This window comes from Ixodes scapularis, unplaced genomic scaffold, assembly GCF_016920785.2.
Source record: "Ixodes scapularis isolate PalLabHiFi unplaced genomic scaffold, ASM1692078v2 PGA_scaffold3__209_contigs__length_174095766, whole genome shotgun sequence".
Lineage (NCBI taxonomy): Eukaryota > Metazoa > Arthropoda > Arachnida > Ixodida > Ixodidae > Ixodes > Ixodes scapularis.
In genome coordinates, this window is record NW_024609868.1 from 93,501,893 (window position 1) to 93,526,032 (window position 24,140).

General features: G+C 47.4%; 1 pseudogene; it reads left to right on the plus strand.

The window, feature by feature from the left end:
* The window catches only part of LOC115316252, a 44,292-nt pseudogene extending 30,813 nt beyond the window's left edge, over positions 1–13,479 (plus strand).
* Positions 13,480–24,140: the final 10,661 nt, after the last annotated feature.

The window sequence follows — 24,140 nt, forward strand, 5'->3', positions numbered from 1 at the left end:
CTGCGCGAACATGTTGCAGTGAAGGGTGCTCGTTTTGATTGTTTCGGTTACGTTGATATATATATAATCTGGTTTGGTTCAGTCGCTTTCGATAACCGGCATTATGGGGTCTTGAATCGTGACATTATATTTGTTAAAAAGCGGTGGTCATTTTCTGAGCTATTGACCGACCGGAGCGGCCAAGAGGAGGGCAGTTACCGAATGCTGTTCACCCACCGCCTTCCTGATAATTATATACTACCATACTACCTATTTTTAAATGTAGAATGGCATTTTTATATCGAAGATAACTCGGATCTCGCGAGCGTTCGTTACGTGCGCCCTCGTCTAGGACAATGGAAGCTCGACTTGGCTAGCTGCTCCACTCCCGCCCCGAGAATACCAACTGCGCGTGTCCGCATGCGTCGCTAGCTGACGACACATTATAATTTGTGACTTACGCATTATGAGTCGGCACACACTCAGCTCTTTCGCCTCAGCCTTTGCATGCTGCGCGTCGTCGAAAGAAAGGAAAGAAAGACCGACGAGGCGACGCTTCCAAAAGACGCGGCCGCTCGTGTCAGCAAGACGGGTAAATTAAATTTGAGCGGCGGCTGCGAATCTCATAAAATGCAATTCTGAAGAAGACGGTTCGATCTGTAGGCCAACGGGTCGTTCACAAACAAGCACGCGTTAATGTCCACACCAGGAATGGGCACTACGCGTGCGCAGAATCGCGTGAGGTCTGCGGAGAGAAAGTTCGTCTGCTTCTTGCACGGGCGTTGATGTGAGAACGCCAAACTCTTATTGGCTGATTGAAAAACAAATAGTGGGTAGACCTCAAGGCAACCAGCATTGGAGCCTACCCACTATTCTATCAGTCAGAGCCAATCAGAGCTCGGCGTCGTTCTGACGTCACCGCAACCCCTGCGCAAGAAGCAGACGACTTGCTTCTCGCATAAAACGTCTGCGCGTGTGCCTTGCCGACAGCAGCGTTACCGCAACGGCATGACGTCAGAACCGCGTGTTGGTCCATAGATCAAACTAGTACAATTCCACATTTTTTCTCTCGGAAATGTTACAAGGCCATGAAGCTATCTTAAAACGACTTTGAACGATCTAGTTTTATATTTCTATGCCCCAACTTCGTTACATGCGTAGCTCTGCATACACGCGCAGCACAAATTCGAGATAATATTCTCGGATGAACTGCCAACACAGAAACTTGCGTTTCTACTACTACGGGAGGACTCTACAATGATCTATCCCAATCGTGTCACTAATTGTCACTGGACAGCCTCTCCTGCGTATTATGGCAGTGCTACGCCCCTCAAGAACAACCAGGAACCAATCATGTGTATGATATGACCTACATCATGAATAGCCATATGTTCTCCAAATATAGCTAAATATAGCCAAGTTGTTTAAAACAATATTTTCGAACATTTTGAGGTCAATAAAGAATGAAAACAATAAGGGTGTAAATAAACTACGCGAATTTGCCAGAATCGAAAAAACTTTTTTTCTTTGCCGACGCATTTTTTTTTTTTTTTTTTTACTTCTTTCGAGATTGTAGCAGGTGTAGTAACACAATATAATGCAACGCAGGGTATACACTTCCCGTGGAACAAGTCAGTCAGCCAGAGAACAGACTCGGGATAACCTCGCATCGATAAAACTCGATATATTACACACTGTAAATAAAAAGTGGAGATTCACAACATCCACTCCAATCAGTTATTGTAAAAAAAAGGGAGCTTGAATGTCGTTTTTTTTTTTTATAGTTTCATTATATTGTGGCGTAAAAAATTGGCAACGACCTTTATCTTCTAAGTTCTATAATGCAAAAAAAAATTATCTAAGGTATGATCGTAAAATATTACTTAGAAGACATTAAACCTTCATCTAGGGCAGAACCTTTATTTATATCAATTTCCTAGGTAGATATGAGGGAAAAGCAGGGTGCATGGTCAGGTGGCATCAATTTCCCCGCTAAATTCAGCAAGGAAAAAAAGAATGTGTATAGTCACGGGATGTCAATGGACCCTTTCCGGAATTCCATCTCTCACGCTTTCCATCGCTCACTTCGCGAATAGTAACTGACAGTGCGAACGGCAAGGCGCGTCTTTTGAACACATCTCCACCAGCACGCGCTTCATGCCTCCTTCCGTGCTTTGGCTGCGCGCGCGTGCTCGGGGTGCACGAGCATAGACTCCTCTATACTCACAAAGCCTGGCAGTTCGACGACGGAGCCATATAGAGTGCCCGGTCGCCGATTCGGAGCGCCAGAATCTGGTAGCACGGAACATCAAGGGGCCATTTCTCGGGGAACCTGGACGTCAGCGCACAGCGTTTGCATAGGCGAGCACCGGAAACACACTTGTTCGCTCGGGAGAAGTGTGTTTCGGCATGTCGCCGCAGCGGGGCGCCAGTTACGTGGCTCTCCTCTTATCCGTTGTCTGCCGCTCCACCTTTTCCATTTCGGCGGCCGCTTCTCGTGGCCATCTGCCAGGCTTTATCAGTAATAAGAGGCTATAGGGCACGCTAAAGGCGAAACAAACGTTATCTTCCTGTCAATGACTACAGTCCTCCCATTTATTAAAATAGAAGCTGTTTATGGGCTGAATTTCGTGCGAAAATCGTTATGCTCGAGTGTGACGGAAAACCAAAGACCAGGGCAACATGAAGCATACATATCCTAAAGCATGCAATGCATAAGTACGCCAAGTCTACAGATGGCATATTCGGTCATAATCATTCATATAGTAATCGTAATTAGATCTAATTAATTGTAACAAGTACGATGCACCCGAGCGGCACAGTGCGAAGAGAACCCCGGACCGACGGTTCTTTGCGCAGCATTACTAATTTTACCCTTAATGTGTTGAATCACAATAATGGCCATCTTAGATTAGCTTTATGTTATTTTTATCGAGACACGCACGTTTGGAGCCCCCAAAAGGCATCATTTCTTGCTCCGACAACCAAATCTTGTGAGAACTACATCGCGCAGCGCATAGATAATGCGCCAAACTTCCTCATTTTTTTATTTTTTTTATTTTTTGCGACAACAAGTAGACGTTTGACTCACACGGAAGCCTGTGGTAACAAGCGACTGTCGCCGCGCGCAGCTGACTTCCCAATGACGAGGCTCCCCTCCTAATCGCATGATGTCACGGGACAGATCCTGACGCACCCACACATATATAGTCCGGGAGGAGAATACGGACGTCAAGACGGCACACCGGAGCGAATAGATAGCGTAGCGGGCGCGATTATCTCCTTCCGCCCAACATTACTTCAGGTATACCACAGGGGGCTCCTCGCAAAATCCAAGTGCACGAAGACCTCGTGGTGCCTACGCGCACTTTCGGTACTCCTGAACAAATACAAACTTGCCTTTGGCTCGAATGCCGCCTCGGTGGCTCCGATGCGAGAGTGCCGGCCTACGGGTCCCTATGTGGCGGGCTCGAGTCCCGGTCGAAGTGCCCGCCATCTGACGGAGGCTTATTGCGGAGAAGGCGCCGTGTAACCGAGCTTTCGGTTGCACGTCAAAAGATCCCCAGGTGGTCGAAATTAATCCTCAGTCCTCCGCTGGGGCGTGCCAGATGCCCGTCGTTGGTTTGGCACGTAAAACCCCCAAATTTGACTTTTTGGCCTTTGGCTTAAAGACAGGCGACCAGCGCGCGCTTTCCACTTTTCTCTCCCCGCTTCTACCCTGGTAACCGTTTCCTGTTTCCTCCTCCCTCATGGTGAGGAGGATCTTCTGCCTTGCAGAATCTCAAGTCTGGTCGTCGGCCTTTAAGCATTGTTACCCTGAGGCGTAGCTTATTTATTTCCTCGGTGCATGTGCATCCTTAACCGCGGTTATTTCACCTTTAACTGCAGTTACGCTCAGTCAGAGCTACTACACAACACATATATACTCTTGAACATCTATTTCAGAGGAAGCGAAGGGTGTGCGTGCGCAGCTTTGGTGGGCGCTCAAGATACGCAAGCGTAGGTGCGCCCATAGCGCACCAACCGCGTAAACGAAGGTACCATAAAGAAGAGAGAAATCTGCCTATGCATAAGGCTTGTCCGCTCGTCCTCTTATATCTTGGACATTGTCATCCGCAGCATCAACATTCTTCGTCCCCTGTTTCATAGTATCTGTGTAAGTAAACGCGTGTTAAAATTCCTTTGCATTCCCATGTACGTCATATTGCACTTGGTGTTCTGTGTCGTATCTATTGCATATTGTCATCGTCAGGCTATAATTTTCATTATTCTTTTGTCCGGCGTGAACATGCGAAAGTTACTCCTACGCGCTTTGATTTATGACTTGTGAGTTTTCTCGGTTCCAGTTATTTTGTAATGTCATAATTTCCTCAATATTGAATTTCAAAGAAAGGTACTTTTCATTTACATTAAGAATTTTTTTCCTCTAACTTTCAATTTTGTATTTATACGCTGATGTAGGGTACAATTATTAGGTTTATTTATTATTTATATCTACCCATTTATTTTCCAAGAATATGGTGTGGTAACTGTGTCTTAGCCTAACGAAGTTAATTGTGCCCGTGTAACGAGGCTATTTGCGGCTCTAATTATATTATATCTCACTTCATTTCCGATGAGAAGCACTCTAACCACTCATTCACACTGGAAGCGGATCCGCGTTCGCAAAGCGGTTGCGAACGCGGTTGTATGAAGATCCAGTACAATTGCACGCGCACTCGATGACATCAAGTGCGCCTGCAATTGTACTGGGTCTTTATACAACCGCGTTCACAACCGTTTTGCGAACGCGGATCCGCTTCCAGTGTGAATGAGCGGTAAGGGCGCTTCTGTTTTCTTCACTATGAAGCCCCTCTATCCTGGGAAAAGTGGAGCCATTCATTGTTGTGGGAATGCTCAAGACACGTGCCGCGTGCCGCTTCTGGGAAGAACATAGCGTCTGAAATCTATTGGCGACGTGCGCGATCGAAAGCGCCGCTGTGGTCGGCCTTCCAGGATTGGCCGAACGTTGACTATTACGTCAGCAAAGGTTTTCTCACCGACAGAAATAAAAGGAATGTAAGAACTTTCCTTTTGACGGTGTTGGCGGTGTTGCTTTGAGAGCGCAATGATTTCAAGCCTCCACCATGTTCATTGCAAACACCATCGAACTTGCTGTCCGAAAGGTAAGGACGTCATGAGAGGGAACCGTAGGAGGGCGCCACCACAACGTCTAGTCAAGTACGAAGTGGAAGCTCCTTTTCCACTTCAACGGAGCGAAGGGTGGAGAGGAGGTCGCCTCCACTCCAGCGTTAACTCCGCTGAAGTGGAAGGGGTGGGAGGAGCTTCCACTTCGTTCATGCCCTGTCACCGATAGCTCAGTGCTGCGCTGTGCCGCCATGATCTTCCCAAGGGCTGCGCGTTGCACGTGCCTCGTGCATCGACGCACCTTGCGCTACTTTTGAAACATGAAGGGGCTTTACTTTACCATGGGTAGTGCACGTGCTATCCACGCGGTTATGCTTTCATTTTCATAGCGCATAGATTCTTGGCATTGCACGTGCTTGCACCAGCAGAGAAAGTTGAAGTATCCTCACTCTGGGTTGGGAAAAAATTCCACCAGGCGGCGACACCCAAACTTCTCACCGCGAATAATGTACCGAAGGAAAGGCTACAAGCGCGAGCCTTTTCGCTCTATACTCCATTCAACCTTAAGCGTGTTTCACATGCAGCGATTTTGGCCCTAAAGCGGCGCGATTTCTACCGTTGCGGCGCTCGTGCCGCTCAACCGCTGGTGCTGGCCAGAGCGCCGCGACGGCAGAAATCGCGCCGCTCTAGGGCCAAAACCGCTGCATGTGAACTAGGCTTTAGAGTAGAAGCTCCACCTTCAGCGCGAGCTCGCTGGCTTCCGCAGTGCTTTGGTTGCGCGTGCCTGCGCGTGCACGCTTGTGTAAGCTAGAGCAGAAAGCTCGCGATAAAGGCGGAGCTTCTACTCTCAGCTTAAGGGCAAGCCCTCATGCATTAAAGGCAGCTGTCAACGCTATAAGCTCGCGCTTCTAGCCTTCGCTGCGGAACAACACAAGGGGAAACGAACGGTAGGGAGTGTTCACTGGCGGCCATAGCTGTGTACACGACTGCTGAGCGCGTGCTGGGGGCGAGCATCCACAGATATTTTTTAACGTGCATTCTAGACCATCAATATTGCCGGTCTTAGCAGCCTATTCATGTGAGCTCGTTTGGAGCATGCGCCCTAAATAGCGCGCTCAAATATGTCGTTCGATGAATAGCCCCTATAGAACCACATTTATCATATGTGGCTCTTCGTTGTGTTTTTCTGGTGCAGTCAACCACTTCAATGTAACATAACCGATTTTCTCAGTGCCAACGGAAAGTTAGCGAGCCATTTCGGGCGTCCAGATTACAGTGTACCGGGCGCAGTCTACAGGATTCCGCCCGATTCAGTCCAGCAACTCGAGACGTGTGCCCATTTTTTTTTTCATCATTATTTTTCGCGCCACGCGCGACTACGTCCACGAGAAGCGGAGGGCGTTTTCGTCGCCATCGGAGCGAAAATTGCTTCCTCCCTAGGCGACACGGTTGCCTCACAAAACCCATTCGCTTCTCGCGAGCATTCCGTGTTAATTGCGTCCTTGTCGCCAAAGAGGATTGGCGTCCTTCGGAAGTGCTGAAAAGCGACACTCTTCGCTTATATTATACTTCTTTCGTTTGTTCTCTTTTTAATCGTCACCTCACATGACTCGTATTTGTTTTGTTTTTTTGTTGTTTCTTGTATCGAGCGCTCTCGCTGATATATCGCTAAGTCTAAACGACTCCGTTGCGATCATCACGCACAGGGCGAGCGAAATCAAAATTGACTCTTAATTAGCTTTATCTTGATCTGACTCTTTAATGAGAGCATCAATCGAAGCCGCTTTTCCGGGTCAAGGTGTATCTGTATAGGTGTTTCTACGGGTCAGTCACATTCACGTAGTTTCTTTTCTCTTTCTTTAAGAATAAGGTCTCATTTGGCCGGTAACACGTTTTGGTGGAGGCGTCTTTATAGTTTCTTTGGTAAGCTATCATCAGTCCCGAACGGCGAATTCCCTGGTGCATGTAAAGAGTACGGTGGAAGATTGTATAATCATTGACGGGTTGAGAGCGGTAGGGTCGTTCTCACCCTGCCAGTGACATCCTGCAGGAGGCTTATTGCGGACCTCCAGCACGTGACAGAGCCTGAACGCCCGAGGCCCACGGGACGTCTGGCGTTATCGAAGTTAAAAGAGCGCGCTGGAGGCAGGCCGACCGAAGGACCTTCCTGCCTGTTTTCACTCTGTCAGTGACCATATTCATCGCATGCTTCTCACTTTGTCAGTGACCATAGTCATCGGATGCTTTATAACAACATCGTCGAGGATGACCTTCTGACATTTGAGCTATTTTTGTCGAAAAAGGCAGAATAAATTTTATCGAAGCCGGTGCAGTGCACCACGCCGATGCGGACCAAGGTGTTTTGAATCCGATAGCATTTCTTTCGTGTTGACAGGTTGTGTCGACAAGAAGGCAACTGGAAGGCTGGACCTACGTTACCATCTTGAAGGGACGTGCGCAGCGAGGAAATAAATCCCGGATGCCCCGGTACGTTAGATCAGAGACTCCAGGGCCTATAATCTCATATAACGACATCGTGATCACCAACATCCCTCCTCCATACAGCCCACAACCCCAATCCCTCCTGCCTCGGGAAAACCGATCGAGCCATAGGCGGATAAACGAATTAATCTCATTATGTCGTCATTTAGAAAGCCTCAGACTCGGGTGTATTTTCCGTATTTAACCTGCACTTGCTAGCTTGCAAGATTTTTTTTTTTTTTTTCGTATTTTGTAGCGTAGCAGTGTAATGTTCCAAACAGTTCGAGTCAGGATTGTTGTCATTTCCGCCATGAACTTTTGAGTCTGTCCTTTTGAGGAACATTCCCACTGCCCATACATCGTACAAACGACACAGTTTTCGAAGCACGTTGGCCTCATCCACATCTGTTCTTCGAACCAGACAGTGTTCCTATGCTCAGTGTGACAAGACCCTCATACAGATAATGCCTCAGAGAGTGTCTGAAGACTGTCTTTTGTATGATACACAAGCGGTGTCACAGCGGCAAACACTTCTTGTAGGGACCCGCATCAGTCCACCACAGTGGTCCCGGTCATCCGCCGGTGTACGTAGTACATAGCAGAAAGGCCTATTCGCCGGCCTTTCAAACTTTATCTCGAACGTTTAGCTATGCCACTGTGTTGACCAACGCTCATCCGATTAAACCCAACGTATACGCTTTGTAGGTCAGTTTAGGCAGCGTGCAATTGCACCCGTTCACTACACGATGACATTCTGGATGTCTTGCCGTTTAAGCGTGCACAGATGAGGCAAATACATACGCAATGAAACACGCACGAGAGGGGAATCACGACAGCTGTACAGCCTTATACAGATGTTCCTTTTTAAGCTTAACAGATTTGTTTTAAAAAAGTTCATGACTGCTACACTAATGTGGTTTGTACAGGTGAGTTATACGGCTAGGGGGAGATAGTATAGGGGGCTAATCGTAATGATCAGTCGGCTAATTATCAGTCGGCTAATTAACTAAACTACGTTAATTAACGCTTTAGTTATTGTAAATAAAAATACGGTATTAATTAGAAACTTGCTGAACGTCATAGAAAACCACTAAATCAGTCAATACCAGAAAAACTTGGCGTAGGTGCGATGCACAGTGGAGCGTTAGAGTTACTACTGGTGCAGCAGGAGCGAGGCTACCGGTGCAATAACTCGCCTGCGTGGTTTCCCCGTCTTTTATCATAGCCCCAGCCTTGTGGATGTGGTAACTTTAACGCACTACTGCGCTTCCCACGCACTCAAAGTATTTCTAAATATGACTAATATAGCGGTTTTAAATGACGCTCAGCAAGTTCTTAATTGGAACGATGTATCTATTTTCAGTAATTAAAAATGTAATTAATAGATTTTAATTAAATATTAGATTATCGTGACGATTAGCCGTTTATAATATTTCCTCCTCGTCGTATCACTCACCCGCACAAATCGCATCAGTGTATCGTGCACGTTTTTTTTGTTTTTTGTTTTTTTTTAACAAATTTGTTAGGTTTTAAGAAGAAGCACCCCGTATACTCGACGATTCAAAGGCACCCGTTCGCAGCTGACCCCCTCCACGACTACAAAGGTTACACGTATACTGCTTTGTTCTCACCAATAGTTCACGTAAAGTATAATGTATCCAAGTTCAAGGAATATATCTCTTAGGAGAGAGCAGTGGTACCGGCGATAACTATTCGACATAGTTGCTAAGACAACCACCGCTATAAAGTTGTTGGAAACGGTTGTCAGCGTGGCGAACACCCCCCAAAAAGGGGAATCACCTCACTCTGTCATAGCACCCTTTTCCGTGCCCCTTTTACATCCTCCAAATTTGACGAATGTTCCACGCAACAGTACCCCTATGTACGTTTGTAAAGCGTGTATCGCACAAAATGAGGATACTGAAAGGGTGTAGCCATGGGCTGTAGTCTCTGGAACACCTTTTTTACGTTCTTAAGGGGATGAATTCGTTTAGTGTGGAGACAAAAACACTAGTCACAAGTGCACAGTGACCTGCAAGACAACCAATACCTGCAAAAAATTTGTCTATTTCTCTCAAGGCGTAGTTAAATCAAACCCGTTGGCCCAAGGTGCGAGATAGAGCAAGCCAACGGAAACACGTGGACAGAACTGAAGTAATTCTTCTCCGAATATTCCTTTAGTTGCACTTTTCTCGTACGAGTTTTCATGGTGGCATGCATCGGACGAAAGCAGCCACCGCCGGTAACGCCGGTGACAGCAAAGCCGTTTATTGGGAGAGTTTGGCCATACATTGGTTTGAATAGGCGAGCATCTCAGGGCCAACCACAGGCTGCGAATCAGCCCCTAGCAGTGGTCGGGAGCTCTAAATATGCGACACGACTAATTTAAGCCATTTTAGTGTCGCTATAGAGTGAAAAGATATAACTATCGGTGACTGAAAACTTGGCGCATGCGAGGTTTTCGTCACGTCCATATTCAACGGCAGAAGGAACGAACGCGCGCTCCAAACCTGGGCCGACTTGCTAGAAAGAGCGTCTCAGCTGAGACTGGGGGAAAAAAAGCACTGCCAAAGCCAGCGCACGAGCTGACCGGGACTCATACCGCGTCTCGAGACGCTCGCGCGCTCCAGCCTTTGCACTGCTTTCTTTCGGCCAGTCTCAGCTGAGCCGCTGTTGTACCAAACAGGCCCAGAACCACGGTGCCCAAAACAAACTGTCACCGAGACGCCGTGATTGAACGCTTCTATTTCACGTTTTAAATGTCGTTTGCAATATTGTGACGTCGCGGTCTGCTGATTGGTCGACGCTGTGTCGTCCTTTTAGTTTATGCTCTAACCGCGGGGGCAATACTCGGCGCTGGCGGCGATCTTTGGCCAAACTCTCCCAGTAAACGGCTCTGGGGGACAGCATCTGTAACCTCTTGTGATTTCTTTTTGTATAAGTGTTTTGACAAAGGAAATTATTGTGCCTAAAAGGGTACCTGGTGCCGCCTCTGAGACTATTGTCATACGGGCAAACATTTTTTTTTTGTCTTTCTTGTTTTAAATGGGAACGGCGAGGCCCTTTGCAATAAAACGGATTCATTTCTGTCTCGCTGCTCCAATTGGAACAGCGAGAGAAAAACAAAGGGGTCCTCTTTTGAGGTAAATTCAAAGCGTTGTCTTGAGTTCCCTTCCCTCCTGACGCCTATTCCATACATAAATAATGCTGAGAGCTACAAAAAAAAAAAAAAAACTGACGAAGTAACGCGCTTCTTTTCTGCCCCCTCTCTCCCATCCTCCGTTCTACCCATTTGCATGTCATCATGGTGAACACTACCGCCGCGCGGTCGTGACGTGAAGCGTCGTTCAAGGCAAAATGCTTATGCACGTAACATCGGCTAAGATTTTTTTTTCTATCGCCGGGTAATTAGTTAGGAGCTTTGATTGCGTGAATGCGTATCAGTACTGCCCCTGTCAGACGGGCACGTTAAAGTCCTTTAGAACGAACTCCTTTAAAGAATCGGAGGAAACACAGTCTAATAAGCAACCGTTCTTGAAAGGTCCTTTGACGCCCAAGACCTCGTTCAGCTCGTGAAGAACGGTATCGCCTGAAGCACTATCACCCCCTGGTGCACTAGAAAGGCAACTAGGCGAAGAAGAAAAAAAGAAGGCGCTTAAAATTTTTTTTTAGGGTGCAAAACATGGACAAGCCGAAGGACCCCAAAAAGTTATTTTACAGCCTTTTTTTTTTTTTTTTTTTACTGTGCAGCGCACGCCGATATGCGCGAGATGGCGAGCCGATTCGTCGATTCTTTAATGGGATTATGAAACGATATCGGGTTGGAATGTTCGTGACTTTACAGAGTCTTACTGGTCCTAACCTGGCCCAAGTGTACTCGCACGGACCGCCACTGATTCAGAAGCTTCTTGGTCGCGGAGAAATGGCGAGGAAAAAAGGGGGCTATTTCTTTCAGTCTTGCCTTCGCAAAGCTTCATGACGTAATTGTGAGATCGAAACCACCCGCCTGACGAGAATCGAGCTCGGCTCATGGATGGACACGAGAACTGTGTGAGCACCCGACTTTGGCTCGTAATTAACCAATGCCTCGGCGGACACTCGTGTAGTGGCTCGTGTCCAACCGCTGCGGTGACGAGAGTAGCCGAACTCTAACAACCCCTGGAGCTTAGCACGCGTTTTCTATTCTGCGCGTGGGTGTGATTAACGTTGGCGGCATAAGAGAGGTCCCATAGGCCACGTGGACGCTTGTTCTGGCTCTGAGTAGAGGGAATGAACGTTGCTCATATTTCTCGAATTTATTTGGCCACTGCCATTGCTTAGAAAGAAAAGACTAGGGCAAGTTCATTCGGTTATTAACGTTATCGAGTGATTCTATGTATTATTTAGCGAAAGCGGAAAAATCGTCTCATGGCCGGGAGTGCGTTCTGAAGTCGTTTAACGTTCCCTTCTGACAGGGGCACAAGGCTCTCTAGCATCGGCAGGCCGCCTAGTGCTCTCAATACGTCACTAGCTGGACGCTTTCTAGCATTCGGAATTTGCATGATTTGGGCTAGGGTAATATAGAGTGATGTCTCGTTCATATGGACACCTCCAGTCAACAGGAGGTACCTCGGTGGGATCCCCTTGTCAAAGGCACTTTAAGAAACGCAAGGCGTGACCAGGCATCTCATTATCACTCACGCGTAGCCAATGAGATTGCAACACCAGGCCCATAAGAAATAATTAATCTATATACCGGCATAAAGAGCATAAAGAGGGTGTTGGGCATTCCTATGCAAGCGAGCGCCAAGCGGCTCATGCAGCTATAGGGGCTCACGACACCCTGGAAGAGATCATCGAGGCACAGGAATCTGCCACAGTAGCTCGGCTGTCGTCTTCGCAGGCCGGAAGGAAGATTTTGGCCGTACTCGGCCTCGACCCCACGCTCGTTGCAGAGCTGTGACATTAGCTCTCTGACGCCCAAAGGGCCAGCCATTCAGGCTTCTCCTATTCCTCGTAATGTTCATCCACAGCAATGTGTCGGCCGGCGCAGGGCCAAGGCCGTCGCGTTTCTCAGACACGTTAGGGACGAACCTCGCTCGGCTTGCTTCGTATATTACGCCCAGTATGGCCGCTCGGCCAGGTTCGCTGCCGTTGTCATCGATCACAAGGGTTCGATCCTCAATTCCGCATCTTTCAAAGATTCTACTTCCTCGAGGACTAAGCAGGCGGCCATTGCTCTCGCCCTCCTGGACGATAGTAGATTGCATATCTACACAGACTCTAGATCGGCGGTTCATGGCCTTCGCTTCTGTCTCCATTTCCGTCGAAGCCTCTAAAATTCTTGGCAATAAGATTATGTCCCCGCACACCATTACTTCGTTTTGCGGCACATCTCGATTCTCAGCTAGATTATCTTACTAACCCCAATGATACTGCTCACTCTCGGGTGCGCGCTCTAACCATCCGCGCCGGGAATGACGCCGATCAGCAGGATGGCTACGGGGAATTTAAAGACATCTTATTAACCTTCAACGAAGTCACCAAGCACAATCAAATGGGCAGGCGGACTTTTCTGCCTCCGCACGGTAAGCTCTCCAGGTCTCAGGTAGTCACACTCAGAACGTTGCAGACTAGATCATATCCCAGTTTAGCTTTCTTCAGCATTATTGCTCCGGATACCTTCGAGTCTACTTGTCCGGACTGCGGGTTGGTTAGCAGCTTCGGTCGCGTGCTCTGGCGGTGCCCCTCGTTACGGGGGCCCGATCAAGTCACCGAGGAGGAGTGGAGCTCTGCCATCACGAGTTCCGAGCTTCTCACACAACTCCGGGCTGTTCAGAGAGCCCACGATGCGGCGGTGAGGCTATAGGCCTCCCCGTCCCCACGTGGGAGCGGCCCGCGGTGTTGCTCTAAGGGCGGCGCTTCTCAGGATCTCAATAAAGTTATTTGTCTTTCTGTCTGTTTGTACCGGCTCTGTCGTCTGCTGCACCAACGCTTTATCGAACCTAGTCGAACCGTGCCAAGGTTGCGGTGCAAAGTAAGTGGATTCGGTGACACTGCAAGACGTGGAGGTTACGACGAATAACGTATTCAAATAAGTGGATAGCTTCACCCGTCGCGATGCGTTTACGCTGCCACAGATACGGTATACGCCGCCAGGGACGTACGACGTATACTGGCGGATGGCTGCGACGGCTGCTCGCGTTAGCTGCCGCGATTCACGCGCAGTCTCGGAGGCGCAAAGAGAAAGCGCGTGATTTGTACCGAGGGTTCCCAAACTTCCCTGCCATCGTGGCCATAGAGTTACTATAATGTACGCTAGAGGTTCAACTGGCGCTAGTGTCTATGTGACTTCCGGGAGGCAAATTGAAGCAGACAGCAACCAGTCTACTTTTGCGGTGCTCCTGTGCATGCTTATAAGAAAACGCGCTTGAATTTTGTCTCTTCGCTGGAAAATAACATCAATAACTTTTGTTATTTCGGTTGTACCGGATAGTATATACCTTTATTAATACTGTGAAGGCGTAATTGCTTTAGTTACGGCATTTTTCTTTTACCATTGATCGATGTTAAACTTCGCTATATGTTCCAGGCCCAAACCTCTGTTTAATGGCAGGTATGTAAAAACGAGCAACGATGCTAAGCAAGCTATAATAATAAAAAGGAATGTAGAGTGTGTTCAAGGTTCGCTAGCATTCCGGTGGCACCTATATATTGGTAATATGCCCGCCCTGTCACTATATGAAAATTACTTTGTATCACGACGGCGTCGTGCATCTTTACGATTGGTTAAAAAACATACGTAAAAAAATTAAGTACGTGGGCTACGAAGGGTGTGTCTTTTTATTATTTCCTATGTCGGGCACTTTTTATCGGGCACCTAGCTGTTCTCTGGCTTCTCCCTATTTGCAAAGATTTGGAGCGTGCGGGTGATGGTCTGAAACCAGAACAAGCATCTTGACACATATTCATGAGCAGAAAGAATAAAGCAGTACTCATTTATTGCAAACTGGATTATATTACGTGGCTTTCGATTTATTTTGAACGTCTGCATGCACAAGGAGTTGCTTATCTAGTGTTACTGCCCAGCTCTTACCGTCTCTCTTAGTTTTCCACATGTACTCCGTTCGTTAGGCCCGCATATCCCCCACTCTGGAAAGCACCGACGCCGTGTTCGCGCTAACAGTGTCTGACAGTGCACGTACAAACATGTACCAAGCGGTTTTAGCACCGTTTTTTCATGCCACGAATATCGAATAAAAACGCCGTAACTGACCAATTATTTCGTCTATATAGCTGAGAAGTGTTCCAATGTGCCTAGTACGTACGAATTATTCGTGACATTTGCTCTTATAATCGAGCGCAGAGAGAAAATGCACCCGCTTTTTTCCATAGAAATGCATTACCGGAAGTGAATTTCCGACTGGCTACTGTCTGCTTCAACTTGCAGCAGCACACTAGCGCCAGTTGAACCTCTAGCGTACATTATAATAACTCTATATGGTCGTGGTGCTGTACGTTTCGCAACAGGTCTATTGGTTGTTTCTGATATATCTGCGAGGGCAACTTCCGGTCCTCGAGACATCTCGAGATGCCTGCAGCAGACGATAACTCTCGTGGAACGTGTCCGCCACAGTTTGAATTGTTTTCGTAATAATACGATTTTTATCTTGCATTTATTGAGAACACGGCAGGTCTAAGCTAACTCATCGGGTTTATAAAAACGAATTGTATTTGCGTGCGATACGGGATACTCTCTGACGAAAATTATCGCACGTATGGAGATTTAAAGACATAGCGAGAGAAACATCTGTTTAGAACATGATATCAAAGCAGTGTCAGGCCGTGCACGGGCACTTTTCGCTTCCAAAATCCCACACAAAGTTCCCTCCGAGAACACAAGTTTCGTCGCTCGTCACCAACTTAATTTAACGCCGTCGCGTGCTCCCCTAGAAAGAACCACTAAACCCCCAAAATCATATATCGTCTGATAGCAAGGCAAAACCGGTTGTGAAACTTTCTTACGGGCTTTTATCTCTCATTTATAATACTGAGACGATATATAAAAAGTATTTAGGATTAGATATTGAGAAGACACACTGCTAACAGCAACAAAAAATACCTTTTTTTTTTAATCAGACAAATCTTAACCTTACATTGGACCCCTATGCATTTTTCCTGAACAACGGCCCTAGCAACGGTTTGTTTGGAGCACAGCATCATGTTATGAACTCATCACTTACGGGTCAATGCCAAAAAATTACTCTTTACCTACAATGTTTTTAATAGGGACATTAAAAAGCTCATAGTGATTTCGTCAAGTTTAAAATAACTTGGAGGTAAAACGTTTGTTTTAGAAAAGCGGGTTGAATCTAATACAAACAAAATAAAGCTGACTTCTTTTTTTACTCTGTTAGAATCATGTTGTTTTTTGTTAAGCGCCGTTCACACTCTTGCGACCGAGTAAGACCGAGAGAGATCAGATCGGTTTTTAAGCCTTTTGCGACTTCTTAGGACCGGATGCGATGCAGCGGAGCTGGTCCTAATTAAGAGATCGCAAGAGGCTTAAAAACCGGTCTGGTCTTTCTCGGTCTTACTCGGTCGCAAGAGTGTGAACGGGCCTTTATTTTCAGCCGTGTCACAGATTATTATTCATAAGTTCGAAGTTTTTTGGCCTCTACCGCAACCAATGTGCCCCCTTGTGTTATGTGTACACCTTCGAGCTGATCCGGCTTTGCCTGTCTCTTTGTGAAATAGCGGGAACTACCTGTTCTGTGAGCACCGACAAGATCACCCCACACTCTAAAAAAAAGCCCGTGAGTCTGCTTTCCCGCACAACACTCGGTGAGCCAATCAGCGCAACTTACGGAGGCAGCTAAGCGAATGACGATGCCGAAACATTTGTTTAGACCAAAAAACGCAGTCTGAGTTGTGACATTAAGCAATGCAAGCGTGACGTTTGCATTGCTTAATGTCACAACTCAGACTGCGTTTCTTTTGGTCTAAGCAGATGTTTCGGCATCGTCATTCTCTGAGCTACCTTCGTAAGTTGCGCTGTGTGGTTCTCCGAGTGCTGTGCGTGAAAGTACACGCACAGACTTCTTTTAGAGTGTAGCGTTACTGCGTAGAAGCATGATCTCTAAACTTAAAACTGCCACAAAAAAAAACAAAAAAATCGTTTTTTTTTGTTTTTTTTTTTGCTATGGTTTTTAATTTATTATTCACACTGGTGCCAGTAAACCGTCATTACAAGGCATGTCGTGATTCTTGAGGTAACACCTTGGAAACGGCTCAATGTCCGCAAAAGGTACCATCACTTATCCTTGTTTGTAAACAGACGTCTTTCGACGACCGTCGCCACCTACAGGCCACGTCCTTCCTCGGTAGGTCACAACAGAGCGGGTTGCGTGGTTCCGTCCTTTGCAGCCCTCCGAGAGGCCGCGCGCGTACACACACACGGAGGAGAACATGGCGTCCCCCTTCCGCAGCTCGACGAGGCCCGACAGCGGCAGCAGCGGCGAGCCGAAAGCGAGTTCGGGAAGCGTGGCGTCGTCGCTTTCTTGACCTTGTTTTTATTTCAGGGCGAAAGTCGCGGAAGCGGCTGTGGCGGTCGCTCTCTTCGAACGACCGCCGCGGTTAACCGCTCCTCCAAGGACTATATTTGGCGGGAACGACGCCGGGCTTCCTGGAGTGGACGGGCCCTCGTGCCTGAGGCCGGCTAAGCCTCGTCGCTGCCCGCCCGACAATGGGCCATTCTTGACTCGCAGCGCGAGGGTCAGCTGAGTCCCCACGGGAATGCTGTACAGCGTCCGATAGGAGACGGTATTGCGTAGAAGACGAGGCTTGCGCCCCGTCGTCACTAGTGGATCCACACAGAGCCGCCGCTTTAGTTTTTTTCTCAGCGAAACCTCACGGACCATTTTTGCGGGAACATGCATAGTTGCGAAACCAGTACTAAGCGAGGTGAAGAAAGCCGAAAGAATGTTTACTTGTTACGTAAGTAATTTTATAACAAATACTGTTGCCTCCTATAGACCGCAATAGACCTTATTAGAGTTCCTGTATAGGCTCCCTACCCGCTCATTCACACTGGAAGTGGATCCGCGGTCGCAAAGCGGCGCTTGCGAACGCGGTTGTATAAAGGCCGGTTCTCACATGCAGCGAAGCGCTGATGTAGCGCTCCTCACGTGCCGTTTGCTACTTATCGTCTGCCATGAGGGACAGTTTTGGCGGTGCAATACAAAGCTGGTGAACGCTGCCGTCAGCACGCGCTTAGCGCGAGGTGAGCGCTATGCTTGTAGCGCTCCGCTGCATGTGTGAACAGGCCTTTAAGATACAGTACAATTGCACGCGCATTTGATGTCGTCAAATGCGCGTGCAATAGACCGATCTCACCAGCCAGTTTGACTACGCCACCGCTGCCGCAAAGCATCGAGGGAACTTTAGTCTTTCTGCGCGTGCGACAACCTCGCTGGAGCTCTACGCGTGCAGGCCACGAACAGTCTCGTGCACTGCCGATTGCCTCTTTGGAACTAAAGTTATGGCTGCTTCGTGCATGCGTTGAATGCTTCGTGAGATCGGTCTATTGTACTAGATCTTTATACAACCGCGTTCGCAACCGCTTTCCGAACGCGGATCCGCTTCCAGTGTGAATGAGCGGTACGGGAGCCGGAGTTGCACGTCTGTTTTCTACGTGCCGTTGCGCCGCTATTCGCCGAGATCCGATCTCGTGAGGAGCGGGATCAAGTGCCGTGCAGGAAAGTAGACGTTGCACGCGCTCCGCCGTACGTACCCCTGCTTTTGTGCGCGGCGCCGCTATTCGCCGAATTCAATCACGTGAGGAGCACGCGATCAAGGTGCTGTGCAGGAAAGACGGCGCAACGGGGATGAACGCGCAACTCTGGCTCCCGTAGGGAGCCTATAGACGTACACACGCGCCAAATTACAGCCGCCATAGCCGACCTTCTCTTGTCTTACCGAGATGCCGAGCAACTGAAACGGTAGTTGACGATCCTCTACAAAGGCCAATGCTTTAGAAAAGGACACAGTTGAATCTAATGTGGCAATAACCTGGCCTGCTATGGTAATGATGAAGTGAAATAAACGGAATAAGAGGAAACAAAAATTGAAGGTCAGTTATGGCGGCGTCCATGCACAGCTGCTGCAAAGCGTCAATACAAGAACTCTAGACTTTATTAAAGGGATACTGAATCAAGAAATTTAGTGTCCATAATAAGTGGCGCACGTTCTTTCCACGAGCCAGCAGCCGCCGGTGTGCGCGAGCACACGCAACCAATATGACGTCAAAGACCTCCATTCGGGGTTAAGTTGACAGTGAAATATATGGGCTTCCGGCCAAAGCAGATTAAAGACAAGTTTTTCATGGCGCATTTGACGCTATACTTCCAAGACAAACGCAAACACATCCTTTAGCGCACACCAGCTCGGAGCACGTGGGGCGAAAGCTCGCGCTGCAGAACCCAGAGATCCTGGGTTCCATCCCCACCCCTGCCCGTTTCAATCTTGATGAGTATCGTACCGGCGTGCAGTCGTGCGCATCACTACTGTGTGGTGCATGTTAAAAGCCCCAAGCTAGCGGTTGTATTGCACTGGCTAAATTTCTCATTTACAGCTAGGAGACTGGCCGCCCGTTAAGGCTGACTAGCTTCCGGCTTTATAAACATACACACATTATTTCTGCCTGCTAGCGTTCTGTGCTCTCTAGGCCTTATGCTGTTGCGTTTTCGGGTGGGGCAGGGGCGTTAGTACTTCAATATGTATTTTATTAGCAACAGTTGCGTTGCTTGAGTTCAGGATGACCGAAACGACACCAGTGGCATAGGAACCGGGGAAACGGCCACACAGAACGTGGAAAGTAATACAATAATGTGTTTCCGACAATGATGAGCCGCAGTTGCCCCGGAGCTTTTTTTGGTGCCGTCGTTTTGGTGGCTGTGCATGGATACAACCGATAAAAATGTGTGAACCTGGCTTAACCGGCACTTAAAGGGTAACTGCAAAGAAAAAAAGATGGATTTTCAAAGAGCCTAATTGGGACGAGCACGTCACAAAACAAATTTTCTGCCAAAAACAAAATTTTTTACAGCAATATTTATTGCGTGAGACTCATTTTTGTTTGCGGCTATTTCGTCTGTTTTAAATCGCGCGCCACAAAGTTGGTATTCTACGTCACAGAGGGGCTGCTATACGTCACGGAGTGACGTATAGCAGCCACTCTGCGCGCGTCAAAAGAGCGGGAGTTTCAAATGTGAAAAAATTGTGACTCCGACTAAATTACGTCCTGCGGCGTAAAAATTGCTAGAAAAAATTTGTTTTTTCGCGGAAGATTTGTTTTGTGACACGCTTGTCCTAAATAGGCTGTTTAAAAACACACTTTTTTTTTCTTTGCAGTTACCCTTTAATAGAGTAAGTGAATTTGACAGAGTCAGCTGTAGAAGCCGGTGGCATGGGTTCTCACATTTTGCCCCTCGGAGACTCCAAGTAAAATGCTACAATTATTGCCCGACTTGCTGTATGGACTTCAGATTGAAAGGGAAAGCTACACAATTCGTAAATTTACTTCGGTCGGTTCGTTATTTTCCTGTTGGTTGCACAGCGAGATAGAGCAGTAGTACGACATCACTCTCCTCCAGCAGCGCTCTGCTCGTGGCCTGAAATATGGGTCGCCATATTTGAGGCTGCAGAAGGAGGTTGTCGCAACGTAAGACAGATAAGCGCCATTCTGAATAACGTCTGATCTTCTGTAGTCACCTCTGTAAATGCTTTTTTTTTTTTTTTTACATAAATTTATGCACAATAGGAATGCTTTGGTTGGCAACAACCTTTCCCTGGTGAATAAAAATGGGGAAGAAAGGCACTTGTCTTCTCAAATGTTCGGTTTTTTTTTTTTTTTTTGCTTCTTTTTTTTTTTTAAACTGAATAGTAGCAGAGTTCTCTGTCTGCCTTGCTTCCCTACCCCCCTCCCCCCCCCCCCCCCCCCCCCCAAAAAAAAAAAACGAAAAAAAAACGCACATATACACAAAAAACACTAATAGAGTCATTTTAATGGTGGTTGTATACTTTCGTGTCCCTTCCCTCTCTCCATTTGTGTTTCATTTGTTCTCGATATTTTAGCTTGTATTGGCGACCGAATTCTTATTGTTTTCTTTGCCAAGTAGAAAATCTAAGTTGAAACGTTAACTTCCTCACTCCTGGAAATCCGCTCGCCCCCCCCCCCCCCCCCCCCCCCGCCCCCTCATCTACCTTTATCATAAATTTCTGGAATCTGTGCCGGGCAAATACGCTCGGTGGGACCCAAAAATCTCATAATGCAACGCGCGCAGCCACGTGTGACACCACACGTGGTTGTGACGTCATGACTTTGTCGACCCGCTTACAGGAATAATTTCCGCAAAATTTAGCGGAAAGTTTTTCGCGCAAAATTAAGCGGAAAAGTTTCCCGCCAAATTTAGCGGAAAAGCCAGTTAAATATAGCCGGTCGATAGGGTCATGACATCGCAGCCACGTGTGCGTCATGCGTCACGTAAAGTGACGTCACGTGACACGTGACGCCACCGACTAGACCGCGCACAAACGCTTGCACGGCTTGGGAACGAGCGCGGGTTTGTATGGGAAGGCTTTGCGAACGGGGTCCGATAGCGCTATAGCGTTTCACTGTAAAGAGCCTCTAAAAAATAATTTTACGCGCAAAAATAAATAGAGCAATATTGACGGCGCGAGATTTATTTTAAATTCCGCGCGCAAAGTACATGACGTCACGGAACGATCATACACTCTCTCCACTTCAACGTAATGGCCAAGCCGACCCACCCCTCCTCCACGCGCCCGAAATGTCGAGAGAGTGTAAAGGAGGTGACTAAATCGCGTCTCGCGCCGTCAATAGGGCCCTTCTGTGTTCCTGAGTCTCGGGTTTTATTACCATGAATCATCACCAGCTCGCTTGTTCTTTAAGTATTATTGCAGTTATTCTTGAAGATAACTTTTTTTTTCGCGTAAAATTTATTTTTCGACGCGCGCGTCCCGCCCAGACTGCTTAAAAAAGAAAAAAAAATTTAGGGGTCGTTTAAGGGGATGTTAAACCAAAATTTGGATTTCGCAAGATAAGGCCGCAGAAGCGTTGAGCGGGACGCCTATGAACTCCAAAACATCACTCATACATCGATATCCTAAACCGATGGTCGTATTTTTTGTCAAAGAAAAACAAGGAATGTGACGTCACGATTCTCTTCAAACAGGTGAGAATGAGGGAACGCGGCCTCGCTTCTCTCTTTCTTCCGTCGGTTAAGCGCTCGTGGGGACGAAGCGAAGAGGAGAGGGAAGGAGAATCGCGACGTCACAAGTCTCGCCATCCTCGTCGGCGGTGTTCAATCGCGCACTTCTTTTTCAAAAATACGGCCATCGCGGAAATATCGCTGAATGAGTGCTGTTTTTGTGTTTTGCAGCCTCCCACTTATCGCTCCCGCCCTGTTTTGTGAGCTCCGAATTTCAATTCAGCATCCGTAGTTTTTTTTTTCTTTTTTTTTTTTGTTTTTAATTACGGTTGTGCGACAGATGTGAAACGGGCAACGGCAATTTGTCCCCATGCCCTGGCAGTCAGGGAGCAGTGTCGGCGAATTTCCACTAAAAGGTCCCGTAATTTTTTTTGTTTTTTTTTTTTTGGTAAATCCCGATAAATCCTAAAAATTAACGCCAAAGTCTGGGAAAAAATAAAAAAACAAAAAAACATCGAATTAGAACTGTCCTCGAATAAGAAGAATCTGAGCTGAACAGAGAGAAAATCGTTATCTATCGATGTAATATGTGTAAATTTCGTAAGTGTAAAAGCTTGGTCAGCTGGGCAAGTGGGTAGTGCACATTCATATTAAAAATAGCGCAAAAGAGACGGGACAAAAAGACAAAGAAGCACACAGGACAAACGCTAACTGGCAACTAAACTTTATTGAAAGCTTCCAACTTTGCTACCGCCATGCACGCGCTTAGTCTCGTTCAACAGAAACAGGGCGTACCGCCAAATCCGCACATTCATACCGCCCACCTCTTGTTCCAAAAAGTCAGAAAAACAGCTACATCACCCCGCTGCACAATCCGAACGAGAAAAGAATAGAAAAAACGCCGCGTTAATATTGTCAAGTTAGATATTGTTAATGAAACTGTACTCTTTCTGCTGCATATACACCGATGCGACGCTTATGCAAACGTCTTTGTCACAAGCATGTATTTTTGCCGCCTCCAGCAACTCTCGTTCCCTCCTTCCTTTATTACATCCCTCCACCTGCGCACCGTCCAGCGTGGGGGAACAACCACAAGTTTTACAATGCCCCGGTGAGTGGGAACCGTAATTGTTGTCAAGAGAAGCCGCATGCGCTCGAAGTCGATCATTTAAGCAACGTCCCGTCTGCCCTATGTAAAGTCCGCAAGAGTGCAGCATCTTTGCTCCAAACCACAACATTTCGTTTTCAGTCTCTCCTACATGTCTTGTACGTGACGTCATCACACCATTCTGGTGGTCATTCATATATTTGTTCGTGTCAAGACAAACAAATTCGGTGGTGCAAAATTTGCGCTACAGAAGACACTCGCTCAGTTACAAGGCCAGCACACTGATGTTTTACGTCAGTGCAAGCCATGTGTTGGTACGGGAACGTTTTCCCAAGCATACACGGCACGCGTGTGTGACTTCCCTAGATGTTGGGGAATCTCGTTTTCGTGTCTAATTCAAAAAAAACAAAAAACACCGGATCTGTGCGAAAAAAAAAAAATAAACCCCGATAAAACACCCTCGTGAGTAAAGCCGCAGTCAGATTGCTCGTACAAAACACACGGGGGTCGCTGCAGACATGATGACAGAATTATTCGAACATGTTGGAACCATGTTTGCTTTGCACGTCTGCGGACAGTTTTTGTTTCAGCAATGTGACCGGCCCACAAGAACTAGACAGGCCTCAAATACCGTCCGCAGACTGTATTTCGTATGATGTTTTAGTGGAATACGGTTTAAGAGAAATAAATTCCGAAAACGCGGAACCCGATTTATGAGCAGGGGCGGATCCAGACCTCCATTTTGGGGGGGGGCGGTTCCTCGGCGTTAAACGGGGGGGGGGGGGGGGGGGGGGGGGGAGTGTTTATATTTTTTGTGGAGTCATCGTTTTTACTAAACTCTGATAACATAGTATAGATCTTGAGAGCTTTTGTATCGGTTTACCTGTAGGGGATGAACTCTTTGAACTTTCTGTGGCTATGCACACCAAGGCACACGCTCCCGTACTTTTGACTGCATAGCCTCAGAAAGCTGGGCATTTGGCCAACGCAATGTCTCTGCTCGTGCGGAAAATCACGTGCAATTGCAAGCCTACCAAAGCACGCCACACGTGCCTGCTCGTATGGGGCACCAGTCAGGACGCTACACACAGTCAGGACGCTACACTGTAGCGTCCTGACTGTAAATTTGACCGTAAAATTTACGGTCAAATACCAGGCAGCTGATGCTGCCAAACTTGCACAGTAAAAATAACGGTGCACTGTAAATCTGGTTTACAATAAATTTAAACGGGGAC